A 26,948-nucleotide genomic window follows, 5' to 3' on the forward strand; every position below is an offset into this window, starting at 1 on the left:
ATTAGGACTTCTAGTGTTGTTCCTAGCTTTTCTGTAATGAATTTTATAGTCCTTGGTTTTAGTCCTAGGTCCATGATCCACCTTGAGTTGTTTTTTGTGTATGGAGTGAGGTGTGGGTGGCAAGACAACTTCTTACAACCAGGCCATCAGAGCTCCAAGGTTTTCCATCTTATCCTTTAACTCTCAGAAATTTCAGGTATCAAGTGAGTGACTTTCTAGAGCAGCCATCTTAAACGAGCATGGTCTTTGATGAAAGGAGAACAGATCTAGAGTCACATGCACATGTTGCTAAGTCATGTGTATCACTGGCCATCTTGACCGTGTGTACAAGGTCCCCACAAGGTCTTGGTGTCAGCCATCTTTAAAGAAAAAGTATGCATATGCTTTATCCCTCTCACATGAGCCAATCCCAGATGACGTCCTCTTCCATCATGAATAAGTGATTTTGTCCTTTTGATAAATTAACTCAAAACCTCATCCTCTCCATGATCTTTCCCCCCTTGTTTCAGCATCTATGAAAGTCTGATCTTCCTCTGTTATCTAGGACATAGGCTAGCAGAGCCTTATTCCTCTATGTCTTACTTTGCAAAGTACTTCCTCTAACATACCCCTTTCTTTGTTTGCATAGCAGAATTACTGTTTTGCTATACTTGCATAACAGGAAGAAGAACCTGAATTTAAGGGGTAAGCTAGAAACATTTTCTTGGCTACCACATTTAGGGAGTAGTCTGTCTACAGTTCTCATTGTTTGATTTGCATCTTTTTGATATCCATGTAAGGCCAGAATTCTCCTTGGAGGCAAAGGTGATGAAGCTATGGTATCAATATTGAGAAAACAAAGATTCCTATCACTGGACCAATGAGAGGAGATTGAGATTATCAACAGCTTCATCTTGCTTGGATCCACAGTTAACACTGTTGGTACAGGCAGTCAGGAAATAAGGAGATACATTGCACTGGGAAAATAATGCAGTTAGGGACCTCTCCAAATTATTGAGGAGAAATGATGATGTCAGTTTAAGGACTAAGATGCATCTGATTCAGGCCATGGTCTTTCCGATAACTTGGCTGTGCATCTGAAAGCTGGACAATGAATGGGAGCAACAGAAGAAGAATTGATGCCTTTGACCTGTGGTGTTGGAGAAGAGCACTAAACATCCCATGGACGGCCAAGAGAGCAAACAGGTACGTCTTGGAGAGAGTACAGCCAGCGTGTTGTTGGGAGACAGGAATGTTGAGACATGTAGATAGATGGGGGTGTTGCTTGGAAAGATGGAGGGTCAGCAAAGGAGAGGAAGATCCCCAATACTTGCTCACTGTCTCTGATGTACTTGAGCCTACTGATAAAGTCATTGTGCCAGTCCACCTACCTAAAGGTCTTAATCTCTTTCACTGACACTCTACCTTTGCAACCATGATATCCTTTTCCAAGAATTGGCCCATCCTAAGAACAGGCCCAATTTTTGTGAGACAAATGTTCGCCATCCTTGCTTCTAAGAAGCACCCCCCCAACCCTCTGCCCCCACTCACCTCCAGTTGCACTTTTTTGTTTGTTCTCTTGGCAGGCCAGAATAATCAGTACTTTTCTCCACCACCACAACTCAGTGCCATTGATTCTTCTTCTGTCATGCTTATTAGTTTTACAACTTCAAATGCATAGCAAATAATAAATGGCTTGAAGTAGGGTTCACCTTAGTCTTTAAACTGACACAATTTTTCTATAGAGAACCTTGACAGATTTTCTCAATGCAGCATGACTTCTGAGATCTTGGTTACTGCTATCATGGATATTGATTGTGTATCCAAATAAAATTAAATCATTGACAATTTCAATCTTTCCTCCTTCTATCATGATGTTGCCTGTTGGTCCAGTAGCAAAGAATTTTGTTTTCTTGGTGTTTAGATGCAGTCCATATTGAGGGCTTCATTCTTTGATCTTTTGCAGCATGAGTTTAACTTTCTATAAGCAAGACAGTGTCGTTTACATAACACAGGTTATTGGTGAGTCCTCCTCCAATCCTGATTCTACATTCCTTCTCATAAATGATGTTGTTGTTCTTATCTGCTGTCAAGTCTCTGACTCATAACAACCCTATGCACCACAGCCCTAAACCCTGTTCTATCCTATTCCAGTCTTATTGTGTCTGACACACTTACCCATTAACCCAGTCACAGAATCAATTCAACTCATCAAGGGTCTCCCTCTCTTGCACTGTCCCGCCACTCTCCAAAGCATGACATCCCCCTCCAAGGACTGATCCCACCTTGCAACATGTTTTTGTTATGTGCCATCGAGTCATTTGCGACTCATAGCGACCCTATGTACAAGAGCCCTAAACACCATTCTATCCCTTGCCAATCTCGCTGTCTCAAACACATTCATTCTCACCACTCCACTCACAGAATCGCTCTATCTCATCGAGGGTCTTCCTCTCCTGCGCCGTCCCTCCACTCTCCCAAACATGATGTCCCTCTCCAAGGACCAGTCCCTCCTTGCAACATGCCCAAAGTATGTGAGATGAAGCAGCTTTTCAAATTATCTGCCCTGACACAGACTTTTCTTGGTTTTATTATTTTTTATACACAATTTTTATTGAACTGTTTTCAATTGTTAATGTCTCATTTTTGTGTATGTGACATAATTATTTTTATTGATTTTTTTTAATTAAATTTTATTAGTTTTAATGAACATTTACAGAGATTTTGGGTTTTCATTCATTCATTGTTGCACTGTTTTCTCCACCCTCCTCCCCAGTTCGTTCTTCTCCCCCCTCCAAATGTCTGTTTTAATTGTCCAATTGCCACAGTGCTTGTCAAAGCCAGTTCTGATTAATCTCCTTTGTCAGTGTGTCCCTTGCCATTCCCTATCACTCCTCCCTGAGAGAGACTTCACCTGATTCATAAGGAAAAGGGGATGGCGTATTCTCTTAGCTACTTCCTGCTGAAAAGGGACGCTGTGGGTTTCAGGGTGAATGTCTTCTCTCACTACTCTAAAGGGCCCCTTTGGCAGTAGGAAACACATAGACTATTATGGAGGTTGGTTTTGGAATTTAGATGCACTGTTATCAATTTTGCTTAGCCGTACATGTTCATATCCTTGAAGATGTATCATGGAAGTGTTGCAGCCTAGAAGATACAAATTTAACTAACAAGTTAAAAGTGCATGAGTCAAAAATTGAAAAGCAATATTTTAATGAAAGTTTACAGAAAACTTCGATTTTCATTCATTCATTGTTGCACATTTTCCACCCTACCCCCCTCATAGTTTGCTTTCCTCTTTGAAAAGATTCTTTCATTATTGCAGTTTGTCCCCTGCCCTCCCAGTCCACTTTGCTGTGTACCTCTTACTCTGAACTGTTATTATGTAAATAATTCCTAATCATACATTTTTTTCTACAGTTTTCCCCCCTCATCTGTTTCAATGCAGTGTTCATTATTTATCCCCTCTTTTCTTAGTTTTCCCTAACCCCCATGTCAGGCCTGTTTTATAACAGTGGCATTATTCAGTATTTGTCCTTTTGTGACTAAGATATTTCACTCAGCATAATGTCCTCCAGGGTCACCCATTTTGTATCATATTTCACGAGTTCCTTGTTTCTCAGTGCTGCATGGCATTTCATTGTGTTAATATACCACAACTTTTCTATCCATCCATTTGTTGATGGGCAGTTGGGTTACTTCCATCTCTGCTTTTGTGAACAACACAGCAATAAACATGGATGGGCATATATCTGTTTGGGTGGCAGTTTTGGTTTCTTTAGGATATATTCCCAGTAGTGGAATTGCTGGGTCAAATGGTATTTCTATTTCCAGTTTTTTGAAAAAGCACCATACTGCCTTCCAGAGTGGCTGCACCATTTTAAACTCTCACCAGTATAAGGATTCCAATTTCCCCACAACCTAACCAACATCTGTTGTTTGCTGCTCTGTTGAATTTGCTATTACTGTGGTGAGATGATATCTCATAGTTGTTTTGATTTACATCTCTCTTAGAGCTAGGGATTTTGAACATTTCTTCATGTGTTTGTTCATCATCTGAATGTCGTCTTTGGTGAAGTGTCTGTTAATATCCTGTGCCCATTTTGGGGTATTTACCTTTATCTTGTTGAGGTGCTGGAGTATTCTATAAATTCTCTATATAAGTCCCTTATCAGATATATCATTGTTGTTGTTGTTGTTCATGCCGTCCAATCGTAGGCGACTCATAGCGACCCTATGAACAAAAGTCCTCAACCCTTGCTTGACTTTCATCTTTTCTCCAGGTTCATAGGGTTTCCTGTGGCAAGCTGTTTATGGAAGTGGATGCCACTCCTGCTTCCTAGCTTGTTTTAACCGAGGAGCCCCACCAAACACTGTCCGCCATGGGTAACCATTATCGCATTTGACACATCGGTGTCACAGTGTTCAGCTTCACAGCAACCACAGGTTATCTCTGTACGGCAAGTGGACACACCAGGGCTATACAACCTACAAGAATGTTTGACCAAAAACAATTAAAAACTGACCCAAGGGCCGCGGAGTAGAGTCACCCGCCTTTGGCTTGGTAGCATCACTTTCGGTCCACTGGGCCAGCTGGTCTCTCTCTTTGTTGTTAAGTGTGTCCCAGTTGTAGGCAAGTTACAGCGACCCTATAAACGGAAGTCCTCAACCCTTGAGTGACTTTCATCTTTTCTCCAGGTTCATAGGGTTTCCGGAGGCAAGCTATTTATGGAAGTTGATGCCACTCCTGCTTCCAAGAGACATATCATTACCAGGTTTTTCTCCCCTAGTCTGTGGATTTCCTTTTTATGCTGTTGGAAAAGGTTTTTGATGTACATAGTGATTTAATTCTTAGAAGATCCCATTCATCTATTTTATTCTCTTCCTGGTTGTAGGTCCTTTCTTGGTTTTAAACCATGCAGTGTTCCTAGATCTATTCACACAACTGTCTCTTGGTCTAAATATGGGTTTCTCATAATCACAATTATATGTTCTGGATGCACACTGCAAAATGCCTTTAAATAGACAATAAAACACAAATGGACATTCTTCTAATATTCTCTGCTTTCAGCCAGAGTCCATCAGCCATGATAATCTGGGTGCCACGGCCTCTTCCAAATCCAGCTTGAACTTCTGTCAGTGTACCATTCTAGCCAGTTTTGGATCATCTTAGCAGTATTTTACTTGTGATTAATATTTTTCACATTCACGTGGATCTCTTCCAGTCATTTGGCCAGGTAGCTTTCTTCCAGATTACTTGAACAGAGTCGTGAGCGTTTCCAAGACGTTCATCAGTTTGTTGAGATATGTCAGTTGGTATTCCATCAATTCCTGGGGCCTTATTTTTTGCCACTACCTTCAGTGCAGTGCAGTTTAAACTTGATCATATGCTACTTTCAGAAGTTGTTCCCTATGAGCCAATTCTTTTTGATACAGTGACTCTCTGTGTTTCTGCCATCTTCTTTTGATATTTCCTGCATCATTCAAGATTTTGCCCGTAATATCCATCAGTATGGCAACTTGGGGCTTTAATTTGTTTTTCAAGTTTTTCAGCTTAAGAAAGCTGAGTGAGTTTTTGGCCTTTTATTTTTATTAACTCTAACTCTTTGCACATTTTGTTACAATTACTTGCTTTGTCTTCTTGAGCTGCTTTTGAAAATCTTCTATTTATCTCTTTTACTTTGGCATTTAGGGCTCCTAAATTTTTCCCAGTTTTTTCTTTGATCTTTATGGTGTGAGTTTTTACACCTAGGTCTTTGATCCGTCTTGAACTAGTTTTTATATAAGATAAGGGCCTTGTCTCTGGTTTCTCCAAATAGCCAGTTTTGCTAGCACTATTAGTTATTTTTAAAAAACTGAAACTTGTTTTCCATCAACATCTGAACCGACTCATTGCAGATCCTCCCTTGGATTTGCAGAGGCTATAAATGATGAAGGAGGAGATTGCCAATCTTTCACCTTCAGAGCCACTGGTGGATTTGAACTTCAGGGTGATCAGCATGACTTCCCTGCCCACTAAGCCACCAGAGCTCTCTGCCATTTGTTACCTACCCTACACCCCCAGCAGTGGATTTCATCTCTTTGTCAAAGATTGATTGTCATTAGGTGAATACATTTCTTTCTAGGTATAGTTTCTCTTTTTAATAGCTCATTATAATAATGGGACTCACATATCTGGAATTTGTAATCTCTTAACTTGAAAGTAATGTCTTTTATTTGACATTTATCGCAGAAGTCTAAACTCTCCTATTTTTGTTTTAAGTTCATCTGAAAATAAATGTTTATTTTGTTTCATAGCATTTTGGAGAGGTCCTTGACAGCGGATTTTCCCAGTACAATGTAACTGATTTCTTGATTGCTAGTACCAAGGGTGTTGATTGTGGAACTAAATAAAATGAAATCTCTTGACAGTTTCAATCTTATGTTTCTCTTATTTGTTAACTTAGCAAAACACCATTAGAAAGATAATGGCAGGCTTTGAATCTATAGTTAATTCTCTGTGACCCCAAAAGGCAAGTGAGGTTAAGAACCATTTTCTAGGAATAATCTCAAATTGAGTCCTTAATGCATTTGTCTTTTGCAAAGAATATAGAGTAAGAAATTCTGTTTTGAACAGAGATGTAAAATCTTAAAACACATTTAAGAAGAAAGGGAGAATTTCAGTGTTGTGACAAGTTTATGGAGAAAGTTTATAGTCATTTTTGTTGTTTAGCAGTAGTCATTTTTTTATGCTCAACTCATTTAAAAGGGCGGTTTCCTTAAGGCAGTGGATTTTATCTATGCTAAGATGAGCCTGAGGCAAATTTTATTTTTAAGATCTACTCTTTCAACCTGTTTGACTTGCTTCTCTGGCTTCTCATGACTATATCCATATCTCATTGTACAAATCTACCATCATCACCTGTGTTCTCTTCTGCTCTTTATGGATTGAATATGTCAGGTAGCCAATCTGTTAAACAAGTCATTGTTTTGAGGAGAATATCAGAATGCTGGGTGTTAGGGGATATATGGACCTAATCAGAAGCTTCAGAAAGTAGATTGCCCCACCATGAAAGTTTTCCACTGTGATTAATGTGAATAAGAACTATCCTTGACTCTGTATGAACTCCAAAGATTGTTCTTGCTACTCTTATTGACTGGTATTTTCCCCAGCATCGTGTCATTTTTTCATGTACGCAATTTTCCTCCACTAATATTTGAGGACTATCTGTAAATCTTGATCTGGTACTTTCTGCATAGCCTTCTGGCCTCCCAGCTCCAACTTCTCATCTTAAGGAAACTGTTTAGGAGAGATTCCTTCTGAAAATATGCCCAAAGTAAGTTGATGAGATTGATTTGCCCTCTGACTGTCCATGGTAACTTCAGTACTCTTAAACAAATGCCACAATTCAAAGGTATTGTTTCTTCTGTCTTCCTTAATCATTTTCCAACTTTCAGATGCATAGAAAGTAATTGAAAGGACCATGGAATACCTTAGTCTTTAAACAGACATCCTTACTCTTTAGCACTTTAGAGAGCAGATTTCCCCAATGCACCACATATTCACGTATTTTGATTCCTGGACTGCTGTTGATTGGTGAGAATTTTTTGTTTTCTTGATGATGAGATGCAACCCATACACTCCAACAGAAGATCTTTGATTTTCTGCAGTGTTTTAAGCCTTCTTTACTGTCTGCAAGAAAGGTTGTGTTGTCTTCATGATGCAGGTTGTTGATGATCATTCTTCCTCTAATCTTGTTGCCACATTCTTCTTTGGACAGTCCAACTTCTTGAATTACTTGCTCCATATACAGATACACAACCTTGACACTTACCTTTCTGATTTTTAAATCATGCAGAGTTAATTCCCTTGTTTTGTTCAGACACCTGCTTCTTGGTCTATGTGTAGGTTTATTTTGTTAGTGTATATGGCATAGCAATGAGTATCTTCTTAATCATACACAAGTATTTTTGTTGGATATATTCCGAGAGGTAGAATTGCTAGTTTAAGTGGTATGTGCTTTTTAAAAGATATGCCCAAAGTGATTTATGAGAATGTACCAATTTATGCAAAGATATGCCCAAAGTGATTTATGAGAATGTACCAATTTATGCATTTAGTGTTCTTTTCACAACAACAGGGTTATTACTGTTATTTTTAATCAGCAGGTGGGAATATAAAAATTTGATGATCCTACTCTCTCAAATGTTATACAACTATTTGTGATATGTCTGAGAGCTGCACAATGAATATTGATGACCGAAAAATAGTTGATGTCTTTCAGCTGTGGTGTTGGAGAAGAGTACTGAAAATTTCATGAACAAACAAATATGTGTGCAGCCAGAGTGTTCATTGGAGGCAAAGATGATAAAGTTTCACATCATATACTTAGGGCATGTTGCTAGGAAAGGCTGTTCCTTGGAACATGATACTTGGGAAGGCAGAGGGTCAGCAACAGAGAGGAAGACCCTCAGCCAAGTGGATTCACATGGTGACTGCCACAGTTGGCTTTTAGTGGGTCAGGAAGAGTGAGGATGGCACAGGATAGGACAGAGTTCCAGTCTGTTGTTTATCTGGTTGCTATGGATCATAGTAACAACACTCTCAGAAGTTGTTTCTTTTTTAGCCTGGTTTTTGGACTTAATTTTCACAATATTATTCTCTGCCTTGTGAGCATTTGAAGTTGATATAAGAAGGGTTTTTTTTCTTCATAGCATTGCTTCTTTACTCATTTTTATCTGTGCAGATGATTTAAAGCAGAGTTTAGCCATGGCCCTGACTTGCTGCAGGAAAACCATGTGAAGTGAAACATATTGAGCCAGAATAACTGTTAGCTCATTATTAACTTTGTCCCCAGGGAATATTAAGACTATATCATGGATTAAATCATGTTTTCCCTAAATGTGACACTTCTGCTAGCCTTTGGTAGGTCATGATTTTCAATGACATCTAATTATCCAATGTGTTATAAACTTCTTTTTTTCACATTTAGCATTTTTATTCCATTTTCTACCAGACGAATTACATACCTGCCCCCCTTACTTTTAGGTCAGCATGGCAATTTTCCAATATCAATTGTTTAAAGAGTAGCTTTGGTCAAAAATGGAATCAAACAGGCCAGGGGGATAAATCTTTGCTGCTTTAAAAATATCAACACTTTAACTATTCTATTCTCACATCACACGCGCGCGCGCGCACACACAGGAGCATCTGCACAGTCGTGTTTTCAGTGTTTCTTGTGGGAGGGGAGGCAGGCAGCTGCAGCTGGTCATGCTGGCTCAGTCTCCGAGGTTTGCTCAGCTTCACATTATTCGGAGGCCCTGGATGGAAGACTCCAAGGTCTTGAAATCCCAAATTGTCATGGCGCCATCGATGCCAGTAGTGCAGAATTTATGACAGTCTTGCTTGTCCACCTCATAAATGGACACCTGAGTGATGCTATTCAGGTGCAGCGTCTCCAAAGCCGTGTTGCGGTCCTCGGTGGTGGCCCACTTGTCCATGTGGCGGTGGCACTCCATGGCCGGCATGTTGCGCTGGATGCTCTGTTTTGGAATGTCCAGTTTGGAGACGAAGGTCAGCAGCCACGGTCGTCATAGTTGAAGAGCATTGGGCAGCAGTCATGGCCAGCGGCCACGACGCTGTTCTCTGACACAAATGACATCCTCAGGAGGGGCAGGAATTCCGTCTTCAGAGTGGAGACCTGCACGCTTTTGGAGGCATTGGCTACGGACATGGTGCTGTCGTGGCCAGGCGGCTTCCGCTGGCGGAGAAGCTGACGCCGTGGACCCAGCACCGCCCGTGCCACTGCCACCAAACTCAGACATCAGTTGGCCAAAAGGCATCTTGCTGTCCCATGGTGTACTGTCTGGCTTTTCATCCACTTCTTTAATGTAGGCAGAAAACACCCTGCACTTGAAGTCGCAGGAGCCTGCCTCCAGCAGAACGTTGTTGGGATGCCAGTCCAAGCTGACACCTGTGGAACGGATGGGCTTCTTAATGTGCTTGCTGACCCACCAGTCATTTTCAGACTCGAAGTAGCAGACAGAGATGAGCCGTGCCCCGCTGCCCACGGCGAACTTGTTCTCTAGCGGGGACCACTTCACGAATGTGGCTGCCCGGTTGATCCGCAGGATCACCAGGGTGGGCTTCCAGTCGCCATCCTTCTGACTCCAGACGTAGACACTGCGGGTCTGCCCCGCAGGTGACGATGCGGTCGCTCTTGGGTGCCCAGTCAATGCCTGTGATGTGCCCGTTGTGTTCCTTGAGCTCATGAGCTTTCACCCACTGGCTCCCGTTCTTCTTGTAGATGTAAACTTCATGATTATTGGGGCTCAGGGCAGTCTGGGTGTGATCCCGATTCCAGGCATGGCAGATGATTGGCTCGAGCAAAAACTGATGCAGGGACATTCTTCTTAGTGTTCTGGGAGGATAAAAAGCTGGGATCCAGGAGAATTCGCGGACTTTGGGGTCGGGGTCGGGGGGGGTGGCCGGGAGGGAGTGGCTGACAGATCCCCGTGTTAGAAACTTTTATGATGTTAATGAGGCTGTATTAGCAGCAGTTATGTAATGGTGTAGTTATATTCTTTCCCACCCAAAATGAAATATAATCTGAGATGTTGTCAGCCAATCAATAAGGGTATTTAAGAAGGGATAAAACAGCCTTAATTAGGTCATAGCCCTGATGTGATGGGTAATTTCCCATGGGTGTGGCCTGTAGAACTTTTTATCTTAAAGGGCAAAAAGGAGAGAGGAAGCTGTAGAGAAGAGGATCTTATGATGAAGACCAGGAATAGAGCATATCATTTGGACCAAGAACTCTGGGCACGAAAGATTTTTTTTTTTAAATTTTATATTGGTCTGTATACAAAATCCATATGTGTCACACTTCATCCACATTGTGTTTCATACACGCATTCTCCTGCATTGTGTTTTATAAAATTTATCCGCATTGAGTTATGCCCACCTTTAATTACCCCATCTTTTCAGGTCTCTGCCAGATTTTGCAGGAAGGACTCCTGATAGAGGAGAAGTGTTACAGATATCCAGGGTATAGCAGACCTACAGATACTGAAGGAAAACAGGACTTTGCTCAGAATCAACAGAGAAAGCAAGCCTTCTCTTAGAGCCAGCACCCAAAATTTGGACTTTCCTAAACCATAACACAGTTTCTTTTTAAACAACACTGTTGTCACAGCACTATATAATTAAACAACCACTTGTTTTAAGTTTGCAGTAAAATTTTTACTTTCATTTTTCTGATTCTGAATGCTTTTTGTATTTCAAACGTCAGCAGAATAACTCATGGTCGATGGGTTTCATTGGATCTTCCATGCTAAAACTTAAGAAGTCCTTGACTGGAGAGGGTGAAGTCAGGTTTCTCCTTGGAGGCTAGGGCTTTTAAGCTCTTCCTCACATACTTTGGGCACGTGGCCAGGAAGAACTGGACCTTGGAGAAGGACATCATGCTCGAAAGGGTGGAGGGACAGTGTAGGAGAGGAAGACCCAGGATGAGATGGGTTTGTACAGTAACTAGGGCAATGGCGTAGTTGTGTTGGAGTTATTAAGATGACTCAGGACAGGGCAGGCTTCAGAGCTGCTGTACATAGGAGTCACTATGAGTTTCAGGTGACTCCAGGGCACATAACAACAACAACATGAATCAGAGTCACCTAGATGGCCTGAAAGTAACAACAAAAGATAATAAAAACAAGTTGTACTTCTGGGGGTGGGGATTTAAGGACAGAATTCATACTTACTCTTTATTATCAGGAGCAGCGTCTAGTATGTGTTCATTACAAAAGATTATCCGAGTATTGGTCTCAGTGAAAATAGATCATTGTTGTTGTTAGGTACCCTCAAGTTGAATACAACTTATAATAACCCTATGAACTCTGTACTATCCTGTGTCATCCTCATCATCTCTGACACCTTGAGCCAGTTGCTGCAGTCGCTAGGTCATCTCATCTTATTGAGGGACTTCTTTCCTTCGCTGACCTTCCACATTTCTAAGCATAATGTTCTTCTCCAAAGAATAGTCTCTCCTAGCAACATACTCAAAGTACGTGAGACGAAACTTTTCATCTTTGTCTCCAAGGAACATTCTGGCTGTACCTTCTCCATGATAACTCTTTTTAGGTGCCATCAAAATGGCTGTATCCCATAGTGGCCCTATGTACAAAAGAATGAAGCCCTGGTGTATTCGGTACTGTTTGTCAACACTATAATTCATAGTTGTTTTCTTTGTTCATTGTCCAGTTTTTCACATGCATATGAAGCAGTTGAAAATACCATAGCTTAGGTGACATGCATCTTAATATTAAAAGTGACATCCTTACTCTTAAACACTTTCTTGGTTCTTGACAACAGATTTGCACTATGCAAATGATAAGCAGGTGACACAACCTTGATGTCTTCTTCTAATCCTGCTATCAAATTCTTCATTCACATAGCCTAGCTTTTAGGATTATTTTCTCAGCATACAGATTGATAAGTATAATGAAATACTAAACCTTGACATCCATTTTTCTTGATTTTATCTCCTTGTGGTACTTGAACAACTACTTCCTTTCTAGGTATGTTGTTGTTGTTATGTGCCATCGAGTCGTTTCCGACTCATAGCGACCCTATGCACAAGAGCCCTAAACCCTGCTCTATCCTGCGCCAATCGCACTGCCTCTGACACACCCATCCCGATTACCCCAGTCACCAAATCAATCCATCTCATAGAGGGTCTTCCCCTCCTGCGCTGTCCCTCCACCCTCCCAAGCATGATGTCCCTCCCCAAGGACCCGTCCCTCCTGGCAACATGTCCAAAGTATGTCAGACGAAGCCCCAGAATCCTTGCCTCCAAGGAGTAGCTTGGTTTAATCCTCTCCAAGATGAATCTGTTTGTTTTCCTGGCAGTACCCTTCTCCAGCACCACAGCTCAAAAGCATCCACTCTCCTTCTGTCCTCCCTAGTCATTGTACAACTCTCTGACGCATAACAAGCGATTGCAAATACCATGGCCTGTATCAGGCGCACCTTAGTCTCCAGAGAGACACTGTTGCTCCTGAGTACCTTTGAGAAGTCCCTAACAGCAGACTTTCCCATCGCGATACGCTTTTTGATTTCCTGACTGCTGGTGCCAAGAGTGTTGACTGTGGAGCCGAGCAAACTGAAGCTGTGAACACTCTCAATCTCTTCCCCATCCATCCTGACGCTGCTAATTGGTCCAGTGGCGAGAATCTTTGTCTTCTTGACATTGAGCCTTAGTCCATACTGAAGGCTGCAGTCCTTGACCCTTTGCAGCAAGTGCATGAGGTCCTCCTCAGTTTCAGCAAGCAGGGTTGTGTCATCTGCATAACGCAGATTGTTAATAGATCTTCCACCAATCCTGATGCCACAATTCTCCTCATAGAGCCCAGCCTCTCGGATAGTCTGCTCTGCATACATGTTGAAAAGGTATGGAGACAGGATGCATCCCTGGCGTACACCCTTCCCAATTTTGAACCATGCAGTGTTACCCTGCTCTGTTCTGACTACTGCCTCTTGGTCCAAGTATAGGTTTTGCATTAGCACAATTAAATGTTCTGGGATTCCCATTCTTCTCAGAGTCAGCCACAGTTTGTTATGATCCACACAGTCAAATGCCTTTGCATAATCAATGAAACACAGATAGACATTCTTCTGGTATTCTCTGCTTTCAGCCAAGATCCATCTAACATCAGCAACAATATCCCTAGTACCACGACCCCTTCTAAACCCAGCCTGGACTTCTGGCAGTTCTCTGCTGATGTGCTGTTCTAATCGTTTTTGGATGATCTTCAGCAGAATCTTGCTTGCATGTGAAATCAATGACACTGTTCTGTAGTTTCCACACTCAGTTGGGTCACCTTTCTTTGGAATGGGAACAAATATAGATCTCTTCCAGTCAGTTGGCCAAGTGGTTGTTCTCCAGATTTCTTGGTACAACTTAGTGAGCACATCCGGGCAACATCTGTTATCTGAAATACTTCAGTTGGTATCCCATCTATTCCTGGGGCCTTATTTTTTGCTATTTCCTTCAAAGCGGCTTGAACTTCTTCCTTCATCACCATAGGCTCTTGCTCATATGTTATTTCTTTAAATTCCTTTCTAGGTATAGATTCCAAATAAGTATAATTAAGTGCTATGGAAGTCTCATTTTTCTCCTTGTTATCCATAATATAATCAACATTGTAAAATGCCTTTGCATAGTAAATAAATAAACAAGTATGTATCATACTGGTATTTTCTGCTTCCTACCAAAGTTCACCGTTGATCTTAATTATAGAGAACTTTAATCTTGTATCACTAAGGACAGAGCTTGTTTGAAGAGAGATGAGGATGTGGCTAGTCTAATAAACTAATAGAGCATGTGCATGTTAATTGGGTTAGTTTAGGGAGAAGTGTTGGAATATGCTAAAGCAAACTGATTACCATGCAGTCAGTCAGTTCTAACCTAACTACTGTTCACCAGATTTCCAAGACTAAGTTAAAACTGGAGGAGACTGCCTTGGAGCGAACTATTTGGACTGAGAGAGAAGTGCAGACTTTGGACCATGCCGTCAGAGCTCTGCTGAAGATAATCCCTAAACTACTACTTGACATTGATATAGGAAATGTGCTACCACCCTAAAGGCACATGTGGTTTGAGTCCACCAGCTGCTACTCAGTAGAAGAAATGGGCAGTCTCCTCCTTGATGGCACAACAACATCAGAATACATTGGTAGCCACATTAATTGGGAGAATGAAGACCATTCTTAGCAACCAGAGAGTCGACATTCCAGAGAATGTTGACATTCCTCTGTAGGGCCTCATAGTTATTGTGAAAGGCCCACGGCCCATAGGAAACCTTGCAGAGGGACTTCAGTCACATCAATGTAGAGCTCAGTCTCCTCAGAAAGAAAAAGAAGAGGCTTCATGTTGACAAATGATGGGGAAACAGGAAGGAACTGGCTACTTAGTTCGCACCATTTGTAGCCATGTACAGACATGAGCAAGGGTGTTACACTGGCTTTTGTTACAAGATGAGATCTGTGTATGCTCATTTCCACATCATCATGATCCAAGAGAGTGGACCTCTGGTTGAAATTTGAAACCAATTTTAATTTCTTGGGTTAACAATGCATTGGGAGAGTTGGAATGGGACCAGGTGTTGCTTGTTCAGTATAGCAAGCTCAGAAAGATGAGTTAATTCTTGAAGGAAAGGATATTGAGCTTGTATCAAATTCAGCTGATTTGATTCAGCAAGCTACAACAGTTAAAAACAAAGATTTCTGATAAGTTTTGGAGGCTGATGAATAATATCTAGGAATTTTCTAGTTACAGAAATGAGGCCGGATAAGTCCTATGCATCTTGATTCCAAAATGCATCTCATTCTTGTAATAAAATTCTATTAATTTGGGGGGGGGGAAGAATACATTAGTAATTTTCCTTTGCCATGGCATAAACATAGCTTTAAAATTGGATCATTTTTAAAGGCTTGATTTGTTGACAGATAAATTATGGTTGTTGATTGGCAGTTGGCCCATCTGCTAACTCACTAAATAACTTGAAAGAGTCTAAATATTTGCCCTGTCTGCCTATAGCTTTGATATACCTTTGACTACAGTGCTGTTTACATCAATGAAGATGCTTGCATTTAGATGCAGGCAACATTACCGGGAAGAGGTCCTTGGGAAAGTTCAAGAAAACCTTTCCTGATCTCTTCTGGAACTAGATCTTCATATGCTTTTTCCACTGATGTGTCATATGTAGTTGAGTCTCACATGTATTCTGTCCAAGTCACTCCTTTTGTTCCAAATGAAGGCTCAACTCCTGACAGTAGGGCTGGACTATTAATATTGAGAGGGAGAAGAGAGGAGTAGTTATATTTATTAAATGGAAATCACTATTCCTTACTTGAAATCTAGTTTTAATACCTCATTTAGCTTGCTTTGAAAACCTTATCAAAAGCAAAAGTCTGGATACAGTTAGTTGAGTAGCACTGCTGCTCTGCTCCCTTATTGATTCATCTAGGAAGCCCTTCCAGTCTTTCTATTTAGTTTATCAAATATTTGCCAGGTACTATGAACACAATGGTGAGCTGCCCCACTCCAGCTAGAGTAAGTGGCTGAGCATACAATGTTTTGTTTTTCTTCTGCAGTATAATCTGTTATCTTTCATACTACCTTGAGCTCAAGGACAAAATCTTGACTTATCTTTATACCTATCTCCTCTTCCAGCTTAGCACAAAATAGAAATTGTTCAATTTTTATCTACTCCTAATGCTATATTCTCTGTGTTTAATTCTGTAGCAAAGAAGGAAGAGTGTGGCCTTTGATGGGAAACCTCTTGCACTTTATGCCCGAGTAAGCATTCTCTTTCTCACGAACAGATTCCAGACAAAGATTCCTGCGGAGAACCAGATTCACTTTGCTAGGGAATAAGGAAAATAATAGTTGTTAAGCTTGTCAGACTCATGATATATACCTGCTTATGAGACATTTTTCTTCTTTTCTTAAAGACATCAGCCTCAGCCTCATTTTTCTTATTAGGAAAGCCAGAGAAATGAAGCAACTTATTTACGCTAGGACCTTATAAATGTTTAACTCCAAGACTCATCTCTTTCCATTAAAGATGCTTCTCCTTTACCCCTGGTAAATCTATATGAAGACCGTACTACTGAATGGAGCAGACAGAAGAGACTTTTAGGAGGTACCCTAAAGTAGGACTATAGTTCAGAAGGAAATGTTTATTTAGCATCAGGAGTAACTTTTACCACAGCTTGATATTTTTTCACCTCTTTATGTAATATGCTTATGAATTGCCCATAATCTTCCCCCAGCAGAATGGCCATTGCCCTGAGCCAGCACTTAAGATTAGAAAGATCGCCACAAGCTTAGGAGTCTGTCTTGTGCCATCCACAGAAAAGTTTAATGAGAAATGACTCAGCATGTGATGGGCACTTAAATTTTTTTAGTATATTTTCTCTCATGAGTATTTTGAAAATCACTCTGAAAAATTGAAATGTTCATGTATTGACATGTATCCACCTCTGGAAAAATATGTCCTAAAAAACTAATGAGAAAGTATATATAAAGTTCTTTGTCATGTTATTGTTAAGTGCCATTTAGTTGTCTACAACTCATAGTCATCTCAATCAGGTCATTGGTGTTATTTCGCTGTGGTGGTGCAGGGTGTGTGTGAGAGAGAGAGAAAGAGAGAAATTTAGCCAATTGAACTGTTTCTTCCTTGGGCTGCTCTTGGGATAAATTTGGGCTGCCATTGAGTCTCAGAATTGTAGGCCACCAGAAGGTGGCTAACCTGTGGATCTTCTTTCTTTCTTTCTTTTTGTGGCTGTGGATGCTCTTCAGGCCTTGCCTTTAATACCTTTGCTTTGGTTTCAGTTTTGAAAGGGGCAGGGGCTTCCTTTTTTGCATTCAGCACTATCTTCGTAAAAAACCATCTATATTTTTAAGATATTGAAAAATTTTCAACAGCTCATGTGCTCAATGAAAGTATTATTTATATTATGCAGCACTCATTGATGGAATACTTTGTAATTATTTAATGATATAGTTAATAATCTTTATCACACAAAAATTATATAGATGATTATGTTAGAGCTCTCTGGTGTCATAGTCTGATCCACTGTTCCTTCAAGTCTAGCATGAGGAGTCAAAACCAGCTCATACTCTGGAAGGTTTTTGGAGGCTGTATATCACATGGGAGAAGATAGCCCATCTTTATCTTGTAGAGCAGCTGGGAGTTTCAAAACAGTGTAGAAGTCCTGCCTTTTGACTAGCAACAGCAACAACACAGCTCTCTATAGATTAGGTACCACCATACTGCCTTTAATAGGATTGTTGTTTTTCATAATGAGTTTGTAGCCAGAATACAGGTGTTGGCAAATACTGTCACAGAATCTAATCTAGTATGTAAAAGGAGAGGACCCATATCAACATCAGGTAAACCCACGACTACTGGCCACCTGATATACAAATGTGGTAGGATCAGTAAAAGAACCTTTGAGAAATTTGAGAAGGAAGCTGCTGAGAGTGAAAAGGTCTCCTTCAAATAACCCTGGATCTTGGATAAACTTGAAAGCTGAATGTGAGTGTGGCATCACTGTTGATATCTCCCTTTGAAAATTTGAGACCAGCAAATACTATTTGACCATCATTGATGCCTCAAGACACAAAGACTTTTATTTAAAAAAAATGTGATTACAGAACATAGGCTGATTCTATTGTCCTGATTATTGCTGCTGATATTGGTGGGTTTGGACTGGTTTCGCAAAAAAAATCGGCAAACCTGTGAGCATGCCCTTTTGGTTTATACACTGGACATGAATCAACTAATTGTTGATGTTAACAAAATGGATTCTACCAAGCCACTCTACAGCCAGAAGAGGTAGGAGGAAATCATTAAGGAAGTCAGCACCTACATCAAGAAAATTGGCTACAGCCTTGTAGTTGACAGTTTCTGGTTGGGATGGTGATAACATGCTGGAGCCAGGTGCTACCATGGCTTGGTTCAAGAGATGGAAAGTCACCTGGAAGGAGGGCAGTGCCAGTGGAACGGCATTGCTTGAAGCTTTGGATTGCATCCTGCCACCATCTTGTCCAACTGACAAGCCTCTGTGTCTGCCTCTCCAGAATATGCACAAGATTGGTGATACTGGCACTATCCCTGTGGCCAGAGTAGAGACTGGTGTTCTCAAGCCTGGCATGGTGGTCACATTTGCCACACGAGGCTTTGAGTAAGCTCTGAAAATCTCTTGTGAAAGTTGTTAATTGTGGCATTGTGACTGATGACAATAAAAATTACCCACCAATGGAAGCAGCTGACTTCACTCCTCAGGTTATTGTCTTTATCATTGTGGCCAAATCAGTGCTAATTATGCACCTGTGCTGTATTGACACACAGCGCACATTGCTTGAAGGCTTGCTGACCCCAAAGAAAAGATTGATCGCGGTTCTGGAAGAAGCCTCTGGAAGCTGACCCCACATTTCTGCAGTCTGAGGATGCTGCCATTGTTGATACAGTTCCAGGCAAGCCCATGTGTGAGAATGCTGTTCATAACACGCTGTGGATGTCATCAAAGCGGTAGACAAAAAGGCTTCTAGAACAGGCAAGGTTAAAAAAGTCTGTTCAGAAAGCTTCAAAGGCTAAATGAATATTACCCATAACCCCTGTCACCTCAGTCTTTTTTTAAATTTTTTTTATTTTTATATTATTATTTGTGTGTGTGCATTTACCGTCAAATCAGATCTGACAGGTACAGGAGGAGATTGTCCATCCTTTCCCGGCAGAGCATCTGGTGGATTCGAACCGTGCTCCTCTGGGATTGCAGTGCAGCTTCTTGCCACTAGGCCACCAGAGCTCCCCTGGCACCTCAGTCTTAATCAGGGGTAGAAGAATGACCTCTGAGCTGTTTTTCTCAATTGGCCTTTTTATAGTAAAAGACTGGTTCATAATAATAATGTATCATAAAGTGTTCAGAAGGAAAATAGTGTTTTGTGTGGACCGTTTAATTTTTTGTGGGGGCAGTTTTAAAAATCCGTATTTTTTAAATGGAAATAACTTGACCAAAAATTTGTTAAGTTTTGAGACCCACCCCATTAAAACAAAGTTTAATGGGGGGAATCCCCAAACAAGATTGTTCTTGTATATTATCACTGAGTTGGAACCAACTCATAAGTTGATCCTTTAGCAGGTTTTCAGAGACTATAAATGACGGGGGAGGAGATTGCCCTTTTATTTATTTTTTTTTTTCCAACAAAGCATTTGGTGGATTTAAACCATGTGTGGGTTCCAGTGCGATTCCTTATCACTAGACCACCAGAGCTTCTTAATAACACTGTTATACTTGTGTTTTGGGGTTGGCAGTACAACCCTACCACTGAGCCACCAGTGCTCCCATTTAATAATAGAAACTGAATATAGCATGTTGAGTGAAAAAGGAGAGCAAGAACTATATAAAATATGTTCCATTTTGTCTTTTTAAAATATACATACACAAAGATGTCAAGGAATGTTCCAAAATGCTGTAACTAATGATCTCGGTAGTGAGATTAAAAGCTTTACACTTTACTCTCCCCACCTCCCATACAGCTGATTGGCCTACAGGTCTTCGGTGAGTCGGGGACTACCCTTCCCTGTTCCACAGGATGGGGTTTGTCAAGAATAAGGCGCACCTTGAGAGATACCAAGGAAATTTAGAAGACAATGTGAGGGTAAAACTGATTATTATGCTTGGAAATGCTTGGTAATCCTGGATAAAAATAAGTACAACACACCCAAATGCTTGATGATGGTTTGCGTTACCAATAGAGATATAATTTACCAGATTGCTTATTCCTGCATAGAAGGGTACAGTCTTTACTCATGAAATTCTGTAGTATGGTGAGAAAGTTGGCCTGGCAAATTATGCTGCTGCATATTTTACTGGCCTGCTGCTTACCTGCAGACTTCTCGATAAGTGTGGCATGGATAAGATCTGTGAAGGCCAAGTGGAGGTATCTGGAGATGAATACAGTGTGGAAAGCATTGATGGCCAACCAGGTGACTTCACCTGCTGTTTGGATGCAGGCCTTGCCAGAACTCTCACAGGAAATAGTGTTTGGGGCTCTGAAGGGAGCTGTGGATGGAGGCTTGTCTCTTCCTCACAGTAACAAGCAATTCCCTGATTATGATTCAGAAAGTAAGGAATTCAGTGCAAAAGTATAGCGGAAAACACATGGTCAGAATGTTGCTGATCATATGCCTTACCTAATGGAAGAAGATGAAGATGCTTATAAGAAACAATTCTTTCAACACATAAAGAGCAACATCGCTCAAGACATAATGGAGATGTATAAGAAAGCAGACATTGCCATAAGAGAGAATCTAATTTATTAAAAGAAGCCTAAAAAAGATGTTAAAAATAAGAGATGGAATTGCCCCAAAATGTCTGTTTCCCAGAAGCAAAATCAGATAGCTCAGAAGAAGGCAAGCTTCCTTAGAGCTCAGGAGCGGGCTGCTAACCACTAAACCAATTTTCCATGAAGATTTTTCCAATAACAACAATAAACTTACTGTTCAAGCAGCACCCCCAAGAAAAGGAAAGTTGTATACTTTTTAACTTTTTTCCTATTAAATGTGCATTGCTTTTATAGAAGAAGAAATATTTTTCTAAATAATATTAGTTCTAAGTTTACTGAGAACTCACTACAAGCTAGTTGAACATTTTTTTTATAAGATAATTTCTTGAGACAGGACATATACCTAAAGTCACATAACAGTTTAAGCCAGGAGTCATATTTTGAGTCTTGATTAATTTTACAACTTGCTCTAAAATCTCTTTTGTCTTATTCTATAAAAGAAGCTTTGGTATTGTGATTCATTACCGATACCTTTCTGCTAACATAAAGGTCAGCAGTTTGATACACAAGCAACTCCTCAATTGAAAAAAGAATTAAAAAGAAAGATTTACAACCTTGGTAACCACAAAAGAATTGCTGTGAGTCAGAATCAACACACCACTAAGCTATTAGGCAACATCATAATAGATGGAGAGAAGATTGGTGTTGTCAACGATTTCTTATTGCTGGGATCCAACCACACCCTTGGCCATAGGTATCAAGAAATCAGAAGACTAGGGAGCTCTGGTGGCCTAGTGGCATGAAGCTGCACTGCAGTCCCAGAGGTGTGCAGTTCAAATCCATCAGATGCTGTGCTTGAGAAGGAGGGACAGTCTCCTCCTGTACCAGTCAGACCCAGTTTGATGGTACACACACAAAAATTTAAAAAAAAAAAAAAATCAGAAGACATGTTGAGTTGGAAAGTTGGCTGTCAAGGATCTCTCCAAGGTGCTATGGAACAGCAATGTCAGTTTGAAGACTAAAGTCCTCCTGATTCAAGCAATAGTCTTTCCATTCACTTCCTATGTTGAGGTTATGTAAAAGATAATTATTTTTTAACTAAATTTTATTAATTTTAATGAACATTTACAGAGATTTTGGGTTTCCATTCATACATTGTTGCACTATTCTCTCTACCCTCCTCCCCAGTTCGTTCCTCTTTTCCCCCCCTTAAAAGTCTGTTTTAATTGTCCAGTTGCCACAGTGCTTGTCAAAGAAAGATAATTATTTTTTAAAAATAGAAATAGCATTGTTTGTTGACAGTAGTGGGAATGTGAAAAAGAAGAGTGGAAATGTTGCTTTAGTGGCTCAGTCAGGGAAGATCTTCGTAAACTTTGGTAAGGTGCTGAAGAATTTTAAACAGGAGAGTGGCATGGCTGACTTTTAGCTAGCAGCCAAAGTGAAGAATGAGTTGGATGGGGGAAGGTGGAGGAGAAAAAGGAAAAGTAAGTGTAGAGAATAAAAGAGCTCACAAGACAGAGATCTATAAGGAAGCTCTCTAAATAAATGAAGTGAGAGATACTGATGGTGGTGTTAGGTAGACACTACAGCTCATAACCCAATGGACAACAAACACATCTGAATTTTGTCCTATTCTCACAATCTCTGATATGTTCTATGCAGTTGTTGTGGATTCCTGTCAATCCATTTTGTCTTCCTCTCTTTCTCACTCTCCACCTTTCCCAGCATGCCTTTTTCCAAGGACTGGCACCTCCTGACAGTGTGCCCAAATCAAATGAGATGGAATTTCACCATCCTGACTTTAATGAATGCATGTCCTCCAAGACAAACTCATTTGTTTTTTTGACAATCATAAGATATTCTATATTTTTTTAATTAATTTTAATGAAAATTTACAGAGATTTTGGATTTCCATTCATTCATTGTTGCACTTTTCTCCCTGCACACGCCTCCTCTCCAGTTTGTTCTTCTCTTTGAAAAGTACAAGACAACTTCTTTCATTGTTGTTACACAATCCCTGTCCCCCTAAGTCCATTCCACTATGCAGCCTTCGTTTGGACTCATGTCATAACAATAATACCTAATCATATATACCTTTTAAACAGTTCTCTCTCTCATCTGTTTCAGTGTGGTATGTATCATTTATCCCATCTTTATTCTTAACCAACACTTTAATTCAGAGACATTGATGATTCCTCTGGCTTCTTTACTCATTATCCAACTTTTAGAAGCATAGGAAGCAATTGAAAATACCATGGTTTGCATCAGGTGCACCTTTGTCTTTAAACTGACATTCTTGTTCTTTTGCATTTTAAAGAGATTCTTGACCGCCAATTTTCCCAATAAAACATATCTTTTGATTCTTTGCCTGATGCTGCAATGAGTGTTGATTATGGATTCAAATAAAATTAAATCATTAACAAGTTTAATCTTTTCTTCCTCTGTCATGAAGTTGCCTATTGGTCCAGTGGTCAGGATTTTTGCTTTCTTGATAGTTGTTAAGCAGTATTGAAGGCTATATAGTCTTTGATCTTCAGCAGCAAGTGCTTCAAATCCTTTTCACTTTTCTGTAAGCATGATTTTATAGTCTGCCTAATACAGGTTGTTGATGAATCTTCTTCAGTTATAATGCCAAATTCTTCATACTATTCAGCGTCTCGAACAATTTGTTTGACATATAGATTAAGCAGGTAAGATTTAACCCTGACACACAACTTTTTCCTGATTTTAAATCATGCAGGGTTTTTTTATTCTATTTGGACAACTGCTTCTTAGTCTGTGTATAGATTTCATATCAGCACAGTTAAGTGTTAGGAGATTTCCATTCTTTTTAATATTATCCTTAATTTGTTATGATCTATAATTTATGGTTTATTATGTAAGAGAATGGTAGTCAGGGGAGCTCTGGTGGCCTAGTGGCAGGAAGCTGCAACTACAATCCCAGAGGTGCAAGGTTCTAATCCACCAGATGCTCTGCCGGGGAAGGAGGGGCAATCTCCTCCTGTACCAGTCAGATCTGATTTGACGGTACACGCACACAAAAATAAAAAAGAAAAGAAAAAAAGAGAATGGTAGTCAAATCTAGAACAGTAAAGATGGAAATAGATGTATTTGTATTTCCTTGTTTGCTTTATTTTTTTGTTGTCACATTTCATGTATCTGGAAATACATAGTCTTGTAAACCCCATGTACACAGCTTCACAGATCAGTCCTTTCCATTCTGACCTCTATTTACTTCTTTTGGTTTGTCTAACAGTAATAACAGTGCATTGGGCTTGGGGGTACTAATATTTGATCTCCACTAACTCCATAAGAAGAAAAATTTCCATCAACAGTATCAGCAACAGTGAACTGATTTCATTGAGGTCAGATTCATCCCCACTTTGTCCCACATATCCTTATTATCAGTTCCAACACCAACTTACTCCTCTATTGGAAGATTTGCTACTTCATTGCAGTTGCCACAAAGAATTTACAGACAGTCCTCATAATTATTGAGGGAGCTCTGGTGGTCTAGTGGGTAGAGCTGTGCTATACTCTCAAATGCACACAGTTCGAATCAATCAGCTGCTCCATGGAAAGAGAGGAAGTCCCCTCCTCCCTTGCATTTTACTGCCTCTGAAAATCTTCTTGAGGGTCAACTATGAGTTGATTCCAGCTCAAAGACACGTAACAAGAGGATTATGGAGTTTTTTTAGGAAAGTAACAAGTGAAAATTCAGGTTAGGAAGGATCAGAATACAATTCTTCAGTCAGAACAGCCTCTTTTCAGACATTCTCTCAGGCAGACTCCTCTGACCTCAAAGCCTTAACCCCAACCTTGCTTGGGCATGTGTTACAGTGCTCTCTTAGTTCTGCCAATTATGTGCCACCCCTACTCTACCAGTAACTCTAGGGGTGAAAGTGCTCATCTATTGATCCATGAGGTGGCAGACCTAACTGAGCTCTGTGCACATTGGTTCTCTACCACCTTTGCTACTATTACTCCTGCCACAACTATTTCCATCAGGGCTGCTATGTCTTTTTTTTTTGTTTAACTTTGAAAATATTTCATACTCACTAATAAAACTTTTTGTTGTTGTTGAGTACCACAAGGTCAGAACTGACCCACAAGTGGTTTTTCAGAGACAGTTAATTGCACGGGAGGAGATGGCTCATCTTTTTCCCATGGAGTAGTTGATAGGTTCAAACTACATGCCTTCAAAACTGCAGTGCAAATAAGGCATAGAACATTAAAAAAAAGTTAGTACCTACATAAGAAGTTTTACATTAAAATTGTAATTATTTTTTAAAAGTTAGATGTGATTTTAACATTCTAATGAAAGGTAAAGTTTCATTTTCTAGAGCAATTTAAATATTCTTTACAATTTATAAGTAACCAACTATTTTCATGATATCAAGTGGCTTTCCAATAGCCACCTTTGCAGAGTTAACTGTTAACACAGAATAGTGTGATTTTGTGACTTGAAATCATGTAAAGTAAGTTGAAAGAATACATGACAAGAGATAAAATTACTTTTTGAGTATGTCTTCAGTAAATTGTAAACATCAGTAAAACACAGATAGATATCCCTCTGGTACTCTTTGAGTTTAGTGGAGGCCTTGGTACTAGAGCCATTATTGCCCTTGCCAGATGGATCTTGGCAGAAAGCACTGTTCCAGTTGTTTCTGGATAATCTTCAGCAGGATTTTGCTTGTGTGTGATATTAGTGGTATTATACGATAATTTCCACATGTCAGGTCACCTTTTTTAGAATGGGAGTAAATATGGATATCTTCCAGTCAGTTGGTTGGGTCGTTGTCCTCCAGATTTCTTGGCACAACCAAGTGAACATGTCCATTGCAGCATCTATTTTCTTGTAATGTGTCACTTGGTATTCCATCAGTTCCTGGAGCTTTATTTTTTTGCCAAGTCCTCCAGAGCAGCCTGAACTTCCTCCTCCTTCACCATTGTCTCTTGATCCTATGTTGTTTCTTCAAATTCTTTTGTGTCAGCCAGTTCTTTTTGGTACAGTGACTGTGTACTCTTTACATCATCTTTTAATACTTCCTATGTTCAGTATTCCACCCATAGCATCCTTAAGTATTGTAGCTCAAGGCTTGAATTTGTTCTTTAGTTCCTTCAGCTTGAGAAATGCTGAGCGGTTTGACCCTTTTGATTTTCCAGTCTTTGATTTTCTTGGCACATTTCATTATAATACTTTGCTTTGTCTTCCAGTGCTGCCCTTTGAAATCTTTTCAGCTCCTTAACTTTTTTATTTCTTCCCTTTGCTTTGTCTTCTCAATGCTCTAGTGCAATATTCAATCTCATCTGACTTCCTTTTTGGTCTTTTCTTCTTCTATCTTGGTAATGACCTTTGGCATTCTTTGGGGATGATATTCATGATATCCTTGATATTTGTGGATGTTATTCTTGGTATCATCTGATCTTTGTTCCGTAGTGTTCAAGACCTCAAACCTGTTCCAGGTTGATTTTTTTTTCAAAGTCTACTCCATTTATTCAGTATCCATCAGTCATTTACTATACCAATACCCAATCTGAAGGAGGACACTTGACTGGAATACATCCCTGAAAAACATGCTTACAAGAACTATGGGTTATAGAATACTTAAAATTAAATTTCTGCCTTATATGTAGGTTCATCACATAAGAGATGCAAGTTAAAATTTACTTTCTCCTTTAAACATTATTGTTATTTGCATATTTACATTTTCATGCTAAAGAGGGGACATGGATTCTTTCCTAAAACTTTATTACCTCTTCACTATGCATTTATTTGTGGAAACTGGATGGAAGAGGAATCTTTCTGTTCTTAACTAATCAAGTTCTATACTACTACCCATTTGATGTCCTGAGTGCTGCGAACACTAAAATAAACCAAACTCCTGCAGTTGCCTCCTGCACAGTAAATGGCTCTTTCAGGCTCCACTCTCCCACGGACTCGGGTCACAGTCCTAGGAGTTATTTTTACTCATCTTTTTTCTTTTTTTTTAAATTATTATTAAATTTTATTAGTTTTAGTGAACATTTACAGAGATTTGGGGTTTTCATTCATTCATTGTTGCACTGTTTTCTCTACCCTCCTCCCCAGTTCGTTCTTCTCCCCTCCCCATGTCTGTTTTAATTGTCCAATTGCCA

The 26,948-nt window shown here is 40.0% G+C and overlaps 1 protein-coding gene and 3 pseudogenes across 3 annotated transcripts in view; 3 read left to right on the top strand and 1 right to left on the bottom strand.

Moving 5' to 3' along the window:
• NR6A1 (nuclear receptor subfamily 6, group A, member 1) overlaps nt 1-26,948 on the top strand; it is a 348,076-nt gene that overhangs the window by 227,899 nt on the left and 93,229 nt on the right. The gene's annotated exons all lie outside the window — the stretch shown is intronic.
• Nucleotides 9,262-10,366, bottom strand: LOC102849917 (annotated as a pseudogene).
• LOC102849509 lies at nt 14,710-15,226 on the top strand (annotated as a pseudogene).
• Nucleotides 20,109-20,979, top strand: LOC102866363 (annotated as a pseudogene).

The sequence above is a fragment of the Elephantulus edwardii genome, unplaced genomic scaffold (genome assembly GCF_000299155.1).
Source record: "Elephantulus edwardii isolate Elephantulus edwardi_28Jun2011 unplaced genomic scaffold, EleEdw1.0 scaffold00116, whole genome shotgun sequence".
NCBI lineage: Eukaryota > Metazoa > Chordata > Mammalia > Macroscelidea > Macroscelididae > Elephantulus > Elephantulus edwardii.